This window comes from Athene noctua, chromosome 7 (genome assembly GCF_965140245.1).
Source record: "Athene noctua chromosome 7, bAthNoc1.hap1.1, whole genome shotgun sequence".
NCBI classification, from domain to species: domain Eukaryota; kingdom Metazoa; phylum Chordata; class Aves; order Strigiformes; family Strigidae; genus Athene; species Athene noctua.
The window spans coordinates 34,639,175-34,656,344 of NC_134043.1; the positions used below are offsets into that span (position 1 = coordinate 34,639,175).

The 17,170-nt window shown below is 37.8% G+C and overlaps 1 protein-coding gene across 5 annotated transcripts in view; it reads left to right on the plus strand.

The window, feature by feature from the left end:
• The window catches only part of GULP1 (GULP PTB domain containing engulfment adaptor 1), a 164,969-nt gene that overhangs the window by 49,180 nt on the left and 98,619 nt on the right, over window positions 1-17,170 (plus strand). For 4 of the 5 annotated variants that reach the window (XM_074910737.1, XM_074910734.1, XM_074910739.1 and 1 more), the window contains exon 2: window positions 10,697-10,810. The exons of the other annotated variant lie outside the window; for it this stretch is intronic. The gene's annotated coding sequence lies outside the window, so the exon portion shown is untranslated. The remainder of the gene's footprint in view (window positions 1-10,696; window positions 10,811-17,170) is intronic. 5 annotated transcript variants of the gene reach the window in all.

Here is a 17,170-nt window from a genome sequence, read left to right on the forward strand (position 1 = left end):
GTTAATTCTGCAGTGAATGTGCATGGGCAGTATTTCTGGATAGTGCAAGCAATATGTTGAACTTGCCAGGCTGTAGCAGCCGTATGAGGAAACTATCCTTACCAAACAGCAAATCCCACACTACACAGGGTTACAATAGTAACCTTTTTTACAGTGAATAGGAAACCCATGGGAATAAATTCAGCACAGTGCAGAACAGCTTCAGAGGGCAAAGCTGCTCTTCAAGGCAGAGGTATTTTTGCTGTGAGCCAGGAACTCAGACTCTTGGCATCCTCACACGTTTGAGTCCACAGAAAACAAAATGGTCTTGCATGAGTCATGTTGAGTTAGAAGCAATACTATAATTATGTTATAAGATGTATAGAGGAAATCCAAATCCCAACTCCTAAATCAGGAAGTTTGTGCTTCTTGACTGCAAAATAGCAGCTTCTGTGCCTTGCATTGTTCTTCCTGTATCATCCCCACTCTGACTTAAAGGGGAAAGCAGTAAACAGCCGAAGGAAAGATTGCTTGCCTGCTTTTGAGGCTCTCTTGGGAACAGTACTGCTAAGACCAGTAACTGAAGTATAAAATGCAGAGAAATTGTATATTGGCGCTCTGTGCATGTGCACACACACACACACGCAAATGTATGTGCTTGCATGCATACATACCCATATTCATTCCTCAAAGACATCAGGAAAAGTAATTTGCTCTGTTATGCATTTATTCTTTCTTTTAGTGTATCAGTATGCTGATTTATCACTGTTCTTTTGACCTCACAAGACTGTCATGATCAGCTTGAAACTATTTAATCTCCTAGGCGTTTTGGATCTAGCACGTGGGTATAGACCAGAAAAGCTCTTAAAATCTCCACATGAATTAAAATATTCTGACAGTCAAATATTTTTGTTTGGATTTTTTCATTGATACCGTAAACATTTAAAGGCTTCTCATCCTGTTCTTTTCTAGCAGAATGTAAATATTAGCTAGTCAGTGAATTTTTCTTGTTTCTGTGGCATCTTTTATATTATATATTGAAGTGTATCGTGGCAAGCTTTTGTATTTATGTTTGTAAACAATTCTCATATGTATGTATATTTGACAATCCATTTATATGAGAATATGATGTTAGCATATGTATAAAGAATGGCTATTGAGGGAAAACTTGTGTAATTATTTCTTAGATAATGAACTCCAGGCTGGTGTTGTCCATTGGAAGGCAAGGAGCTCTGTATTAGTTTTCATGGTAGAACTACATAGAGTTCTTGTTTGATAGCTGTTTTGATTCAGTCTCTTATGAATATTTTTGGAGAAGGTTAAAATGAATACATTAGGTATACTAGTAAAAGACTTGAATCATACATGGTACTTGTTGTACAGCAAAAGATATTTTAATTTCTGTCAGCCTTTCTTACTTAATTTGCTCTCCAAAATAAATACTGGCTACCAGTATGTATAAACTCCTGTGAGTCTCTTTCTAATTTTTCCAGGAGTGTTTTTCTTACTCATTCAGCTTAGTGCATTTACACCATGTCCATTCTCCAGGTCAGTTATCAAGGCACGGTTAGGTGACATTTAATGGTCAGATAAGAAATAAACATAGAACTGTCTTAACTCTGAAGTCACTGGCCTGTCTGATTTTTATGCTTAATTGTTCTGTGTTTTTATGAAAATTTCTGTTGTCATGTTTTAGACATTGATTTTTAGTAAGAATAATAATAGAACAAGAAGAAAACAAATCATTACATTGTCAAGGAAAAGAAAATATTAAATGTGTTGTCTGAAAATAAAATGGATTCATTGACTATTTTGTTTGTTTTGTCAGTTAGATCAACTCTTCATTACAGCAGTGAAGGCTAGTCAGTGAGTCGTAGCTGGCTTGTCTGCACTCAGCAGAGTAATTCAGATTAGCCAGAGACTTTTGCTAGCTGGCTGCGATGCCCCTGTACTCCTTCTCAGTATCTGTAGGGGAGTATGAAGGAGTGATCTCTGCTGAGTCCTGCAGCTGTTGACCTGTCAGTGGTGATGCACTGCGTGAATACCTGGTGAGACAAATGAAAATGTATGTCCTGAAGGTGATGTGCTCTAATTCAGTTCTAAGCATCCCACATTAATGTGTTAAAACAATTCATGTGTACCCTTAACTGGACCTGCTGCCTATCAGGAAGCTGTAGGATAAATTGGTTTTTAGACAGATTGCATTCTTCAGTTTGCCTTTGGTTCTTTAGGGTGCAGTCAGATTTTGGAACTTCTCTGCAATTGTAAGGAGATTTTCCGTGCTCTGGTCAGAGATTCTGACTGTTATTTAAGCATAAATTTAAAAGGTAGGAATAAAATAGTGGTTGCGTTCTGTGATAGGGCTTTCTCTATTGCTCGTTTCTCTAGTCTTAGAGATCTTAAAAATATCCCTGGGGTAAAATTCTCTCATACATGAAGTCAATTAAGTGATATTCTACTGATTAAGGAATTAAGTGATAATCTACTTCGATGTTTACTCTGTGTTTAAGAATGCCTGCATCTTTAGTTCCATCTTTGCAAATACTTAATAATTTGTAATTTTTTCCTCGTCTTTTCCTTGTATAGAGGACAATGAGATTTTGAACTGTAAAAAGTCAGAGCTCTCCTCCCCTGAGAAGTGCCGTCATGTCCTGCTCCCTGAATTCACCTTAAGAGAAGTTGGCATAGTGGATTTTGATTTTTGTATCAACTGGTTTGCTAATTTTTATTTCCTTGAAAGCCCTTGCTAGCATGTCAAAGTTTTGACAGCTCCCCCCAACCTTTTTTAAAGACTGTTGGGCAAGGGGTTGTTTTGACAACTGCTGGATTTGTCAAAAGGTTTCTTTTTGACTATATTCCAGTTGCTGTTACCTAATCCATGTTATAGCTACTTCCTTCCTTAATCTGCTGTAGCACTCTCTTTTATGGAACTACTGTAACATATTGCAGGTTAGCTTTAATTCTTTTGAGTGCTTCAGCTTTGCTTTCTCTTCTATAGCCCATCTTAGAATTTACTTTAGGCCTTTGCATGTTAGTATTATGATTTAGTCAGGATTCTTTCATGTTATACCACAGATCTAAATTTAAAAAAAAAAAAAAAAAAATCTGTATTATCAGCATTAGCTTATGGGTATGTAAGTAAAGCTAATTGTTATATGAAATACATAGGTACCAAGGTGCTGAGACATTGAAGACTTTGAATCTCATTTATAGATTAGCAGGTTCTCTTTTACATCTATTAGACCAGAATATCTATAACAATTATTTTTGTTAGCCTGCAAAAGAAGAAGAATGTAACATATTTTGCAAAAGAAAGAGGAGAGTATAAATCACATTTAAATTCTGTAAGAATGCAGTAGGGGATGAATGTGTGATAAACTGAAGAAGATAGGTAGACAGGGATGGGTGTAAACAAAGTTGGAAAGGGAAGTTTTGGGAGGACTGATTGCTTAGCTTATTGGAGACTGTGGAGACTTTCATGTGGATTTAAGGTTTGGAAAGTTTTTTCAGAATAGTATAATAAAGATTAAGTGTATTTGCACTGGATGTGCTCTGTGTGTCCACTAGGACAAGTATGGTTATTCATCCAGGAGTTTTGAAAGAGCAAAGTTTAAATGGTTTGGAACATTTTGCTCTGAGGTGATGTCAAGCATACTGTACCTTGTACAGATTTTATAGCCTTGACTAAATGCTATTTGGTGTCTTCTGAAATTGGTATAGCTTCTGTTAAACTATGATTATAAAGAGCCATCTTCCCTCTCCTGAAGAAGAATATTAATGGAATATTTAGTGAGAATTTAGACTACCTACTGGGACTTTTATAATTTGGAATGTATTTTAATAGCTGAGTTTCCTACATCTGCTTCCCTTCCTGTGTGGTGTTATATGATGTGACCTGTGCGTGATTGCCAAATCTTTTGATATGTGTAAGTGAAAAATTTTTTTACAATTTTTAAATATAGTGTACTTACAAATATTTTTTATTGCTACTGTGATAATCAGAAGGTGTCATTCAGGAGAGGCCACGCTACTCAATGTTACAAACTCTTTTACCAAGTACTTAAAGCTGAAGAGCACGTTCTGTACTCTGAGATAAATTGTTGGCTTCTGTATAAGAACAGAGCACAACAAAGGGACTTCCATGTCTTTCTCTGATAATTCAAGTTTAAGAATGGCTCTGCATGATTTTTGAAATGTCTGTGCCTGGAATATAATCGGTGAATTGCCTTAAGTTTCTGCTGCACATCTGAGTCCTTTTACTGAGAGCTGTTCTATAGATATAGATATATATGTATATAGATGTTCTACAGATGTAAATTCTTGAAATACTGTGACAAATTACAGTGACTGAACAGTGCAATATGAATGAGTTTTTGATTAAGTTTGCTGGGAGACAGCTATGTCAGTGGCTTCAGGCACTGTAGGATGAAGTGCAAATAAGCAAAAAAGAGTAGAGCCATTGGGTCAGTGGTTCCCAGTTCCATTGCTCCTTCTGATCCAACCCTGAACACATCAATGAGTGGTGCCTTACAGAGTGTCCTGTGATCTTTTCTCTTGTTCTGCTTTTATTGTGAAAAGTACAGTTGGAATAATGTTACCATATAGGTACAAGAAAAAATAGGAAGAAGCAAGTAAAAGTGCTATGTGTTGGGTTTTTTTAGTATTTTTTTTTAATTAAGCAGGGTTTGAATTTCAGGAGTGAGGTGTCAATCTAAGTGTGAAGAACACTTAAATATGTGTTGTAGGCTTGTTTTCTGGGTTGCATCCTGTGTCAGTAGACGGAAAAAAGTGGATGCTGTCTTTAAAACCTGAGTTTACTGTGGGGGAGCTGAGAGTTTAGAGCTTCTACTGTCTTCAGGGAGATAAGAGGTGCTGGGCTGTACAGGCTTAAGTAGAGCCGGAAAGTCATTACGTGTGAAGTAGTTTAAAGGTTTTATATTCTGTCTGGAATATCAAACTCTTTAAAGAGTACAGATTTGGATTAGAAACAAAAATATGTTATTGCAAAAGCTGAAATTACCACATCTCTACCTTTTGCTTTTTTTTTTTTTTTTTAAGAAAAATTTAAGAAATGGAGCATCAGTGTGAAGGTATTATTTGCTTGTTGAGTTCAGTACTGTCATGATGATGAAATGGTACAGGATGTGTTTCACATCAGACCAAGGGGAAGGATCTTTATATGTTATAACTCCAGAACATGTTCTCTTATATAAATGACCTTCAGTATTTATTATGTTGATATTCCTATAAAGGCATGATAGAAGCAAGTGAAATGGGTAGATATGATGTATTGCATAATTATTAAAATTGACACACATTTTGTTTGGCAGAGTAACAAGGCAGTGAAATTATAATGCTGTGGTGTGGTATACAGCCTGTTAGAAAATGTTTCTGATGTATTGGCACTTGGCTTTTATTCTACTAGTATACTATACTGTTAGTCATAATTTTGGGGTCTTTTGTGGACTTAGCTTACCAAGTTACAGAAGAGCATGAAAGGCAGAATGCATTCTGGCCTAATTCATAGAATCATAGAATAGTTTTGGTTGGGACCTTTAAAGTCTATCTAGTCCAACCCTACCTGCAATAAGTGGGGACATCTTCAACTAGATCAGGTTGCTCAAAGCTCTGTCCAACCTGACCTTGAATGTTTCCAGGGATGGGGCATCTACCATCTCTCTGGGCAACCTGTTCTGGTGTTTCACCACCCTTATTCTAAAAAATTTCATCCTTTAGTTCTCATCTGAATCTACCTTCATTTAGCTTAAAACCATTACCCCTCATCCTATCCCTACACTCTCTGATAAAGAGTTCCTCCCCATTTTTCTTGTAGCCCCTTTCAATACTGGAAGCCACTATAAGGTCTCCCCAGAGCCTTTTCTTCTCCAGGCTGAACACCCCCAACTCTCTCAGCCTGTCCTCACAGGGGAGATGCTCCAGTCCCCTGATGCTCTTCGTGGCCTCCTCTGGACCTGCTCGAGCAGGTCCATGTCCTTCTTGTGTTGGGGGCATCAGAAGTGGACACAGCACTGCAGGTGGGTTCTCATGAGAGTGGACTAGAGGGGAAGAATCACCTCCCTCAACATGCTGGTCACGCTTCTTTGATGTAGTCCAGGATATAGTTGGCCTTCTAGGCTGCGAGCATGCATTATTGGGTTCGTGTCTAGCTTTTCATCCATCAGTACCCCCAAGTCCTTCTCCACAGGGCTGCTCTCAATACCTTCATCCCTCAGCTTATATTGATTGCCCTTGGTGAAGCTGTGCTGGCTGTCTCGAATCATCTCCCTGAGATTAACATAGCTTCTAGGAGAATCTGTTTCATGATCTTGCTGGCACAGAGGTGAGGCTGACAGGTTGGTAGTTCCCAGGGTACTCCTTTCTACCCTTTTTAAAAATGGGTGCGATGTTTCCCTTTTTCCAGTCATCAGGGACTTCACCTGACTGTTGTGACTTTTTCAGATACCATGAAAATATCTGGCAACTACATCATCGAGTTCCCTCAGGACTATGATGCATCTCATCAGGTCCCATAGACATATGTACATTCAGGTTCCTCAGGTGGTCATGAATCTGACCTTCTCTTACAGTAGGAGGGACTTTGCTCCCCCAGTCCCCATCTTGTGGTCCATCCACTCAAGGTATGGGAAAAGAGGTTGCCGGTGAAGACTGAGGCAAAAAAGTTGTTGAGTACCTCAGCCTTCTCCTTGTCTGTTGTCACCAGTTTGCTAGTCTTGCTCATTAAGGAGTGACTGGACAGTATGCTTTCTTTGACCTTCCTTTTCTGGTTGACATGCCCTAAGAAGCCCTTATTATTCTTTGCATCCCTTGCCAAGTTCAGCTTCAGCTGTGCCTTTGAACTTCCTGACACCATCCCTACAGAACTAGGCAGTGTTCCTATACTTCTCCCAGGATACCTGTCCCTGCTTCTACTGCCTATGCATTTCCTTCTTGTACTTTAGTTTGACCAGCAGGTCTCAACTCATACATGCCAGTCTCTTGCCTTCTGTTCCTTATTTCTTGTATCTGGGTATTGAAAGCTCTTGTGTTCAATGGATAGCATCCTTAAAGTTCTGCCAGCTCTGTTCTGCTCCCTTGTCCCTGAAGGCAGTTTCCTGGGGGTCCTATTGACTAACTCCTTGAACAGCTGGAATTTTGCTTTCCTAAAATTCAGGGTCCTGACTTGGCTCTTTGCCTGACCCATATCCCTCAGGACTTCTGCAAACTCCACCAGTGCATGATCACTGCAGCCCAGACTGCCTCCAATCTTGGTGTCGCTGATTAGTTCACTTGTGTTGGTGACCATGAGGTGCAGTATCAGATCCCCTTTGGCAGGGCTGTCTGTTACCTGGCTTAAACAGTCTCTTGAATTGCCTACAGCTCACTGTGCTACTTTTCCATCAGATGTTGGGGTGGTTGAAGTCCCCCAGCAGGATGAGAGCCTGCAAGCGCAATGCCTCCTGTAGCTGGAGTAAGAAGGCTTCATTAATAGGCTCCCCTTGATTGGGCAGCCTGTAGTGAACACCAACAAGGTTCCCTTGGTCTGTGATTCTTACCCATAAGCTTTGAACCTGCTCATGGCTATTCTTCAGAGACAGTTCTTCACATTCTAACCATTTCTTGATGCAGAGGGCAACCCCTCCTCCCCTCCCTCCTTGCCTGTCCCTTCTGAACAGTCTGTAGCCTTCGACAGCCGCACTCCAGTCATGGGATTCACCCCACCAGGTTTCAGTAATGACAGCTAGGTCATAGCTTTCTAGCAGCATGGTGGCTTCCTGCTCCTCCTGTTTGTTGTCCATGCTGTGTGCATTGGTGTAGGGGTACTTCAGCTGGGCTGTTGGCCATGTCACCTTTTCTGAGGTGCTTCACCACTGTTTCCCTGTTGGCTCCTATTACCTCAGGAGCCCCTGGCTCATCTCCATAAGACTTCAGGTGTGTGCCAGTATAGCCAGCAAGTCTCAGAGCAACAGGCTGAGAGCCCTCACTAGCACCTGTCCCTCTAACCTTGGCATGTCATCCCACAGGTTGTCACAGGTAAGCCTGATGTTATCCCCCTCCTTCTTCAAGCCTACTTTAAAGTTTTGTCAATCAGCCCCCCTAGCAAAGATCCTCTTCCCACTCTGAAGAACTGTCTGACCCCAGCAAGTCTGGTGCTGTGTAGGCCATGCCACTATTGAAAAACCCCAAATTCTGGCAGTGACATCAGCCACAGAGACATGTATTAATAGACTGAGCCCATCTGTTTCTTCCAGTGTTGCTGTCTGCAACTGGAAGGAGAGAGGAAAAAATAACCTGTGCTCCAGATTCCCTTTAGGAACTGTCCCAAGGCCCTGGAGTCACTTCTGATTGTCCTCAGACTATGCACTGCAGCTTCATTGCCACCAACAAGGAAAAGCAGTAGCGGGTAATAGTCCCAGCCTGTATGAGACTGGGAGGTTTCCTAGTGATGTCCTTAACCTGGGCCCCAGGGAGGAGCAGACTTCACCCTCAGAAGGGAGGGGAATTATAAAAATGCAGAATTTTAGAACTTTAGAAAGAGAGGCAAACTAGCAAACAAGCTTCCTTTTCAGATTTTCTTTTCAAGCTTTTTTGTCAAGGATCGCTTTTTAGATGACTTACCAATTGTTTCTTAACTAGAGGAAAAACTAGGGAGTTTTTCCTAATTTCCTTAATTAGGAAATTGAGGGAGAAGGTTGTAGAGTTTTTCTATTAACTTGTTGATGGAAAGGCAGTAATGAATGTGTGGTGTATACAACAGTAAAAATCAGCATGTCTGAACGACTTACCCTATTGAGTGTTAAAGGATTTAGTTAATGAACTTGCTGAACCACTGTTAATTATTTTGAAGTACATAGATAACTGAGACTATCAGCAACTTGCTAGATAGTAGCATAAATAGAATTAAGTAAGCACCTGGTGCAAGATCCTGAAGCCTTTTAGCCTTTTTGCCTCTGATGCTCTTCTGCTTCTTGACTAGGAAAACAAAATCACCAAAAAGTGCCTTTACCTAAAATAAACTTGAGGGTAAGAATCTAGGTCTAGATTTGAGTAGTATTTGATTATGTGGCTAGCTTTCAGTAGAGACATTCAGAGGTTAAAGTTCAGTATGAGCTTAACATTCTTACTGAATTGAGATCACAGTGAAAACATCAGAATTTCACTTTCATAAATATCAACTGCATGTGTGATGGTATAAAGTCTTAGAGATGACAAAACCAAAAAAAACCCCAACAAAACCAACAAACCAGTTCAGACAATCACTCAGTATCAAGGTTGTTTTCCATTTTATTACTGTTTCTTCTTGCATTTCTATGAAGACATAAGTGATTTAGTGGTAAGAATTAGTTGTGTGATAAGGAATGAAATACTTATAAACTGTATCACCTATTTATTCATTGTAGTGGAGTAAGTATCAGGCTGTAATTACTTTTTGGTGGGCTCTGTATTGCAGCTGAAAAGCCTTTGACATTTGTGCTTTTCCAATTTGTGATTGAAAAATTATTTTAAAATATATGAATAGAAGAGCTTTGTGGTTCTTGATAACAACTGACTGTAAAAAAAAGAAAAAAACAAACAAATCAGAGGGAGTTGTCAATAAAGATACTAGAGAACTAATGAAAAAGACTGATAATTAATAGAGGAAATGGTACAAGGTGAGAAGGACTGCATAATATAATATAATGAGGTTGTTTTTTTTCTAGAAGTGAAGGGGTGGGGAGGGAAAAGCAACCATGTCAGGGAAAGAAGAATGAAGTAGAGAAACAAGAAATAAAGGAAAAGAATAACATAAATTCATATTCCTCACAAAGATGAGTTTTTACACTAAGGCAACAAAGATAAACCAGTGAATGCATAGAAGATGTAGAGTCATTTATTCATTTCCTGGATAAGAGTAGTTACATTCCCTTGCTGATTAGGTAAAATTCTAGGTTTTGATACTTTGATACCTGAAAGTTAACAGATCAAGGAGGATTGAAAGAAATAATATAAACACCTTGGAGGCAATTATCAGAAATATCAATATTTAAATTTGTATGGCTGATCCAAATGTTCAGTAAAGAGTATGTTCAGGTAAGAGTGTTTTAAAATCCTCTAAATACCTCAGAATGGAGAACATCAAGGAGTGAAGGCTGGGGTGGTTACTCAGGAGGGCCCAGGTGACATGCTGCTTTCTGGTAAAATCAGAAATAGAGCAGCAGACTTCTTGGGCTCCTGGTTCTGCAGGAAAGTGAATTGAACTGCCTTATGTTGAAACAAGATGCGTTACCATTTCTACACTCATTTCCTAGCATCTGTGGGAGTGTGATTTTTTTTTTTTTTTTTTTAATTTTATTGTGGGACTACCAACCAATTTTTCTTTAAAGGAACAGGAATTTGGTCTAATGCTGCATGCCTTGCACATCTCATATTTAGTGGAATTAAATTAATAAATGGTCAAGCTACTTTTCTGTCTGTTAAATGGTTATTTTGTTGGTGTAGGGCAGTTGTGCATAAGGAAATTATAGGAACATATTTGAATCAGAATTTATATTTGAAAATACAGTAATGTTGCTTCCAGCATTCTAGTCTGATTTACCTTTCCAGCAAATTTTATTAAAATGTGTGAAATATATTTCCATTAACCTGTTTGCATTGCTTCTTAAAACGAGAAAATAATTTCTGTGATTTGATAATACACCAGTTCACTACTAACATTTGTCATTGTTTCTTTTTATTCTAGTACACTGTAAAGCAGCAGTAACAAAGGTTCAAAAATGTTGATAAATGAGTGATCTATTCCACATGAAAATTAGTGTCTGCGCTGTACCTTGGCAAGAAATTTGAATGCAGAAGGGTAAGCTGTTTTAATTGTTTCTATGAACTGCTTTTCAGAAAATGATTATGCAATTTTTTTTTTTTTTTTTTTTTTGAGTCCACTGGAGTGAATGATTCCAGTTAGATTATTTTGGTTTGTTTTTTTTTGTTTTTCATTTTAAGTGCTTGTAACAAAGCCAAAAGACTAAGTTTATAGGTTTTGGGGGTTAGAGAGGTGCTTCTGTCCATTTGCCCTATTAAACAGTACACTTGACAAGAAGTCAGCTGCTGGGCATATGGCAGGACCAAGTTGTTGACCCAAAGCTCTCGCAGTCCAAGTAATTGCGTTTCAGTAACCCTTTTGTTGAGTGAGAGAATAATGCTTGTAGGCATCACTATTACAAATTGGCTTTTCCTCTCTTTTTTCTTCCCCTTTTTTTTTATTCCCCTCCCTTCTCCAGAAGTGATAACTCAGTGCTTAGATTGGTAACACTGCTGCAGTCCACTGAAGCTGCAGTCTCTTTGCTTCTCTACTCTTTAGTCTAGAGAGAAAGGCTTATCTGGATAAAGGATAAGGCAGCAGCTGTGAGTTTCCATTGAATTATTGGAAAAAAAGAAAAAGAAAATATTTGGGGACTTGCAATGTTATGGATAAGAGTTTATGGAAGTGGTTGTGATATACTTGTCAAAAACATTAAATAATTTAAAAGTTTTCTAAGTGTGAGTAGGGTACTAGGAACTTCTGGAAAACTGAATGTTTAGTTTAGCTCAGTGAAGGAAGGTAAGCTAAAACTATGTAACAACTTTTATTGTTCTGAGGTGAGAATAAGCAAAAGTATTTGTTCAGCAATCTAGTGGTTAACAAAAACTTTCTCTTGGCTTGCTTATTCCAGTTGCAGCAGTGTGCTTTAGAGCAAGTGAATATCTCTTCATTTGATTATAAATCCCCAAATCTGTGGAAGTACCTCTGAGAAAGTGTAGAGCTAAAGTCAGATTAGTCTGTTGATGCTGCTGGCTTTCCCAAAGGTTATCTTTAATCTGACATCAAGATGGCTATTGCTATGATGTATTACAGCCTCTTCAAAGTACTTGCATCATTTCATTACTTCTCAAAAACAGATCACTAGTGTGCAGTTCCCTTCTGATCTCCTTTGTGTATCTTGATGTCTCCAACATAGGTGGTATGCAAATACTATTTTTCAAGTAAAAGTTCCTTGGATTTTGAAATATTGCTACAGCATTATCTTTGTAGGATGACCAAGAATGCCTTGAGTTACTACTGATTTTCAGGAAGTCAGTGTGTGTGTTTATGACTTCATACTGTTACTTCCCAATTCTTTTTCAGACAGGTCCTTTGGTTCTCATTTCCTGGATGGTTTGGATGAAAGGCTGTCATTCATGACTTTCTTTTTAAAATAAAACAACAGGTATACAAGTCCTTAGGTTTCTTCCTTAGACTCTTTCACTACTTAATCCAGAGTTCCTCGTTGAAAGATCTTTCTGATGGGGTATATGGGAACTCAGACAAAAAAAAAAAAGGGTGGTGGTGGAGAGAAATAATTAAAAAATAAAATCAAATCAAAACTTGCCAGTTGCAAAAGGATCTTATAGCCTGGGAACAAATGGGAGGAGAAAGATTCTTTCTGACAACAGCAACTCAAAGTCTCTCCTATGTACTGGATTCTCCTTTTATCTCTGCACTTGAAAAAGACTGCCTAATGGGTCTCTCCTTCCACAGGGTGCGGCAAAGCCAGACTCACTGGCAAAAAATATTCTTGGTAGGACTCATTACCAGTCTAAAACACAGAGTCATTTTGTAGATATAAACTTACTTAAAACAGATTTATTTAAGATGCTTAGATACAAATTCTTTTGCTGATTTGCAGCAGACTTATGTAGTATTTGGAATTCTAGAATTTAAAGACAAAACTGGTTTTATGTGCCAAGTCCTTTATTTTAAGAACATTGAACCCTTGGGCTTTTAAAAGTCTGTGTAGTTTTAGCGTCCATTTCCATACACAGAGAGTGTAGCATTGCAAAGTTACAGCAAAAATTACATGGAAATGCATAGGCACACAGAGAAATCTTAGAGACCAGATTAATCACTGACACTTTCAAAATCAGATGTTGACCCATAATAGGATCTAAAAACTCCAAAATGGTGAACATGTTCTAATTTCACTGTAGTGAGGTTGAAAGAAATGTTTCGACTTCCCTTTGTTATTTTGCAGAGGGTTAGAATTTATTTTTACTGTAGCAGTGATGTACTGCAGTAGTAAATGGTAGGAGGTTCTAGCATGCATGACCTGGTTCAGCTGGATAGCACTATTGATTTTCTTCTTTTCAGTGCCTCTGCTTTAGTTAATTTTAACTTCATTTTCTGATTCTTGATTAGCTCAGTGGGAAGTTGTCATTATAGCATTTGACTCCCTAAGGACATGATCTATAAGGCAGATTTTTCCAGTAGAGGGTCATGATTCAGCTAATTTACACATAATTTAAACAGCAGTTGGTCTAATACCCTCAGGTGGAATTTGAGATCGTTGAAGTCCAAGAATGTAATACCATAAGTTAGTGTTTCTGTTAAGTACTCTTTAGAGACCTGCAGGAGGGGCCAGTGGGACACGTAATGCCCCTTGAGTTCTTTTTTTCAATAGGTATGTGAAGTTAAAATCTCAAGATTAAGAAGGCAGTTGCACTTAATGTGGAATTGCCATAAAACATTTCATTGGGAAAGCTTTGTTTCATCAAAGGTGCCATAATATTTGTTTGCCCAGACTCTGTATTTGGATTTATATTTTAATGGCCTATTCAAATAAATGAGCATAATGAAAATGTCTTCATGTGGTTAGAGCAAAGTAATGAACTCTGACTTTTGTGTTTACTGATGTTTCACATTTCTTGAAAGTTCAATGCAGAGCTGTGTTCAGTTACTTAAAACCATTTTTGCAAGATACAAAGAAAACTTCAACAGACGGGTTTTGGGGTTTTGGTTTCTGGGTTGTGGGGTTTTTTTTTCCTCCCCTGCCCAATTCCCTGACAGAGTTGGCTCTGCAGAACTGCTTGTGCCACTGCAGAAGGGAAGCATAAATGGGAGTGTTTGGGGACAGAAGGCAGTGAGGAGCACAACAGCCCCAAGAGTGTGTCTAATCATATATGAAACTAATTCTGTGAATAATGATAGAGTAACATCGGAGCTAAATATGTTTGAATGGCTATGTTTCTGTGAAGTGGTTTTCAGTGACACATATGGTGAATAGTTAAAGTACATTAGCAAAGTTTCTAAAAGAAGCAGAAGCTACTGTCTAGATTCTTTTTTAAGTAGCTGTACTTCAATATGATTAAGTAAAAACTGTACAAAACATCTCATAGGCTGATAACTAAATTGATGGGACCTGGTTAGGATCTGTATGTTTTAGTAAGTAATATTAACCATGTATAGCTAATAAATATATATATTAAAAAGAGTTTTTCCCTTAAAACAAACCCATTTTTTGTATTTATATAGTGTATTTATATGGTGTTCTGAGTGTGTGGACAGAATATTAAGATGGTATTCAAATACGAGGGCAGAGTTGTTACGTACACAGTCTGAATTTTGAAAATTCTTCCTATAGATCTTTAGCCTAAAAGAAAAGCACTGAAATCTAGTCTTAATTGCAAGGTGTTTGCCTGATTGGGTTGGTTTGTTGTTTGTGTGTGTGTGTGTGTGCATATTACTGATTCAGAAGTGGATCCTGTTTTTAGAGGACAGGAAAAGATTCAGTGTACCAGTAAAGATCTGTGAGCTAGGTATCATTGACCATGATCTACTTATTTAAAACTCTTTTTCTCTCCTTTGCTATTTCTGCCAAGCTGCCACCATACCTCCTGTCTGTTTGCCGCTGGATCCCTGCTTCCCCTTCCAAACAGTTAGACTGGTTTTATCACTTCTTTTTCTTTGTTCTCTTTATTGTCTGTGGTACTGGCGAGGAGCCAGCCCAAGGCTGCAGCCAGGTGATTCAAAAGACAACGTTTCTTCCAGGCCTGTTTCAAGGTATTACCTTGAGTTTCTTACAGTCACCTGTATCACAGGCATCCAGGTATTTAGGAGAGTCACTCCTCTTTAGAGGGCCATTAAACTTTTGAAAGTTTGCAGGTGGTGAAGATTCTGTCACATTTCTAATTAAATTGTTCTTTATAGGCACTTATCCTTTTTTTTTTTTTAACCTGCTTCTAGGTTGCATTATTTTTATTTTTAGTTCAGCCTTAGGCTTTAGTATCTCTGAAAGTCAACCAGCTATATCATTTTAAAACATTTTTTTTTCAAACTTTTTGCAGTGTTATTAATATAAATGGGTGCATTGCAGTGCCTTTTGGCATAATGTGTAAGGTCAAACTCTAATTACCCTGTAGTTTAAGGTGTTTTTGAGACATGCAATTCTAGCTGCCTTATCCCTGTTAAGTTAAATAACCATAAGAACCGAGTACTCGCCTATATGAGAAGGGGGTTCATCAGTACCAAGATCAGCTGTCATTCAGAAGTGTCAGTAGCCAAAGAAACCTGCTTGATAGAGTTGAAGTTCTTGGATGCCCTGCTGCATCAGTGCTCCAGTCTTTACACTTTGCTGTAATCTAACAGAATAGCCTGGTTGACTTTATGCATGACACAAGGAATGAAATGGGGTTCCACCCCAGTGACTGTCCAGCATGACAGGTGGAGATAAGTGTGTCTTAAGTGGTTTCCAAAAAAGCTGTCAACAGCCTGAATACATGTAATCTGCATTTAAAAAAACAAACAGACAAAAAAATTAACAGATTTTGTTCTTGCGTTTATGATTCTTCCCAGTCGCCCTGCTTGAACTGTGTTTGGAAGAAATCCCTGAGTCTGTAGTTTGCCTGTTTGCTATCTAAATGCTTAGTTGGGTTCATGATGTTCTGCTGTTTGAATTTCCTCCTCAAAACTTGCTGTTTCTTTACTTACCTACAAAAATATGACATCCGGCCTTACTAGTAATACATAATGGCTATCACTTTCTGTATTTATAGAGGTATACCTTTCACTATGACTAAACAGATGAATCAAAGTGTCAGAGGTCAACTCATACAGTTTTGTGAGACAACTCTATAGTATGTTTTATTCTTTATAGTAGAGATGTAGACGGAGAAGTTACACAGCTCTCCTTTATCTAACTCTCCTGTTTTAAAATGTAAGTCTGTTCTTTTCATAACTCTGAGCTGTAGTAAAGCATTAAATCAAAAAACAGCCAATCCATCTGTGGTAAGCAGCTCAGTGGCTTTGCATAGCAGATATTTATTTATTAGGTAACTTTTTTTTTTTTAATCTGGCACCTGTTACATGATAAGTGAAATTAAAAAAACCAACTTTGTTCTAAACTTGCAAATGCAATCTGTTACTAATTCTTATTTTCACTTACCAATTACTTTATTTTTAAGAACTCTCTCCCTAAAGTTAACATTACTAACAAGGATGAAGGGGGTTGTATTTTTTGTGTTCTCCTGAAGTTAAAAGATCAACTATAATATTTTTTTCAATGCTGTTGAGTCAGGGAAAGAACCACATTTCATGTCTCAATGGTTATGGATTTAGCATGAAAACGTGTAATATTCTTGCTAGGAATCAAGGTACTGTATTTTAATTCAGTTTGAATTTATTTTCTCATTTTTTATATATTTGGTTTGATATTTATAAATCACTGCCTGTAATTTGGTTCCAGAACTGGAAAATTTACAGTTTTATTATGTTAATCTAAGTTACAAGTCTGATTATGGCATTTTATAGACAGAAGTACCATAACTAAATTTAAAAAGGTTAATAATAGCATAAATATCAAAGCAATAAAGTGCTGCCGCCTCCTTCCTCCATTTGGATTACTTCCTTCTTATAATATGTTATCCCTTCTTTTCATCTTTGCCTTTAACTGTGTCATACCACAGAAGTGGTAAGACTGGAGCTATCTAAGGTCCTATGTGTATTAGAAGTGATGTTTTCACAGTTCTGTAATCCTATCTCCTTATTAACTTTTTTGTAGTTGGGACACTTTCACTTGCTCCTGGACTGGAAATAGAAAGACCAACTAGGCTTTCAAATGTTTGAAAAACAATGCGAGTGAAGATCTGTTGCTTCACCTAAATATTGACGAGGCTGTAAATGATATCCTTGTTCATAACATATTGAGGGGTTTTCTGTAAGTCTCTACTTTGACAGCTCAAAAACTTGATACTTGATCTAGCTGTTAATAAAACTGGGTCACTAGACATGTATACTATTTAAAACATCTCATTTTGCATTTTTAAGTAGCTGGAATTTGAGATGGAGACAACAAAATCCAAGAAAAAAAAGGAGATTTCTGAATAAATGTAATTGAATATTGCTAGATTTAAACAGAATCTACTTTGA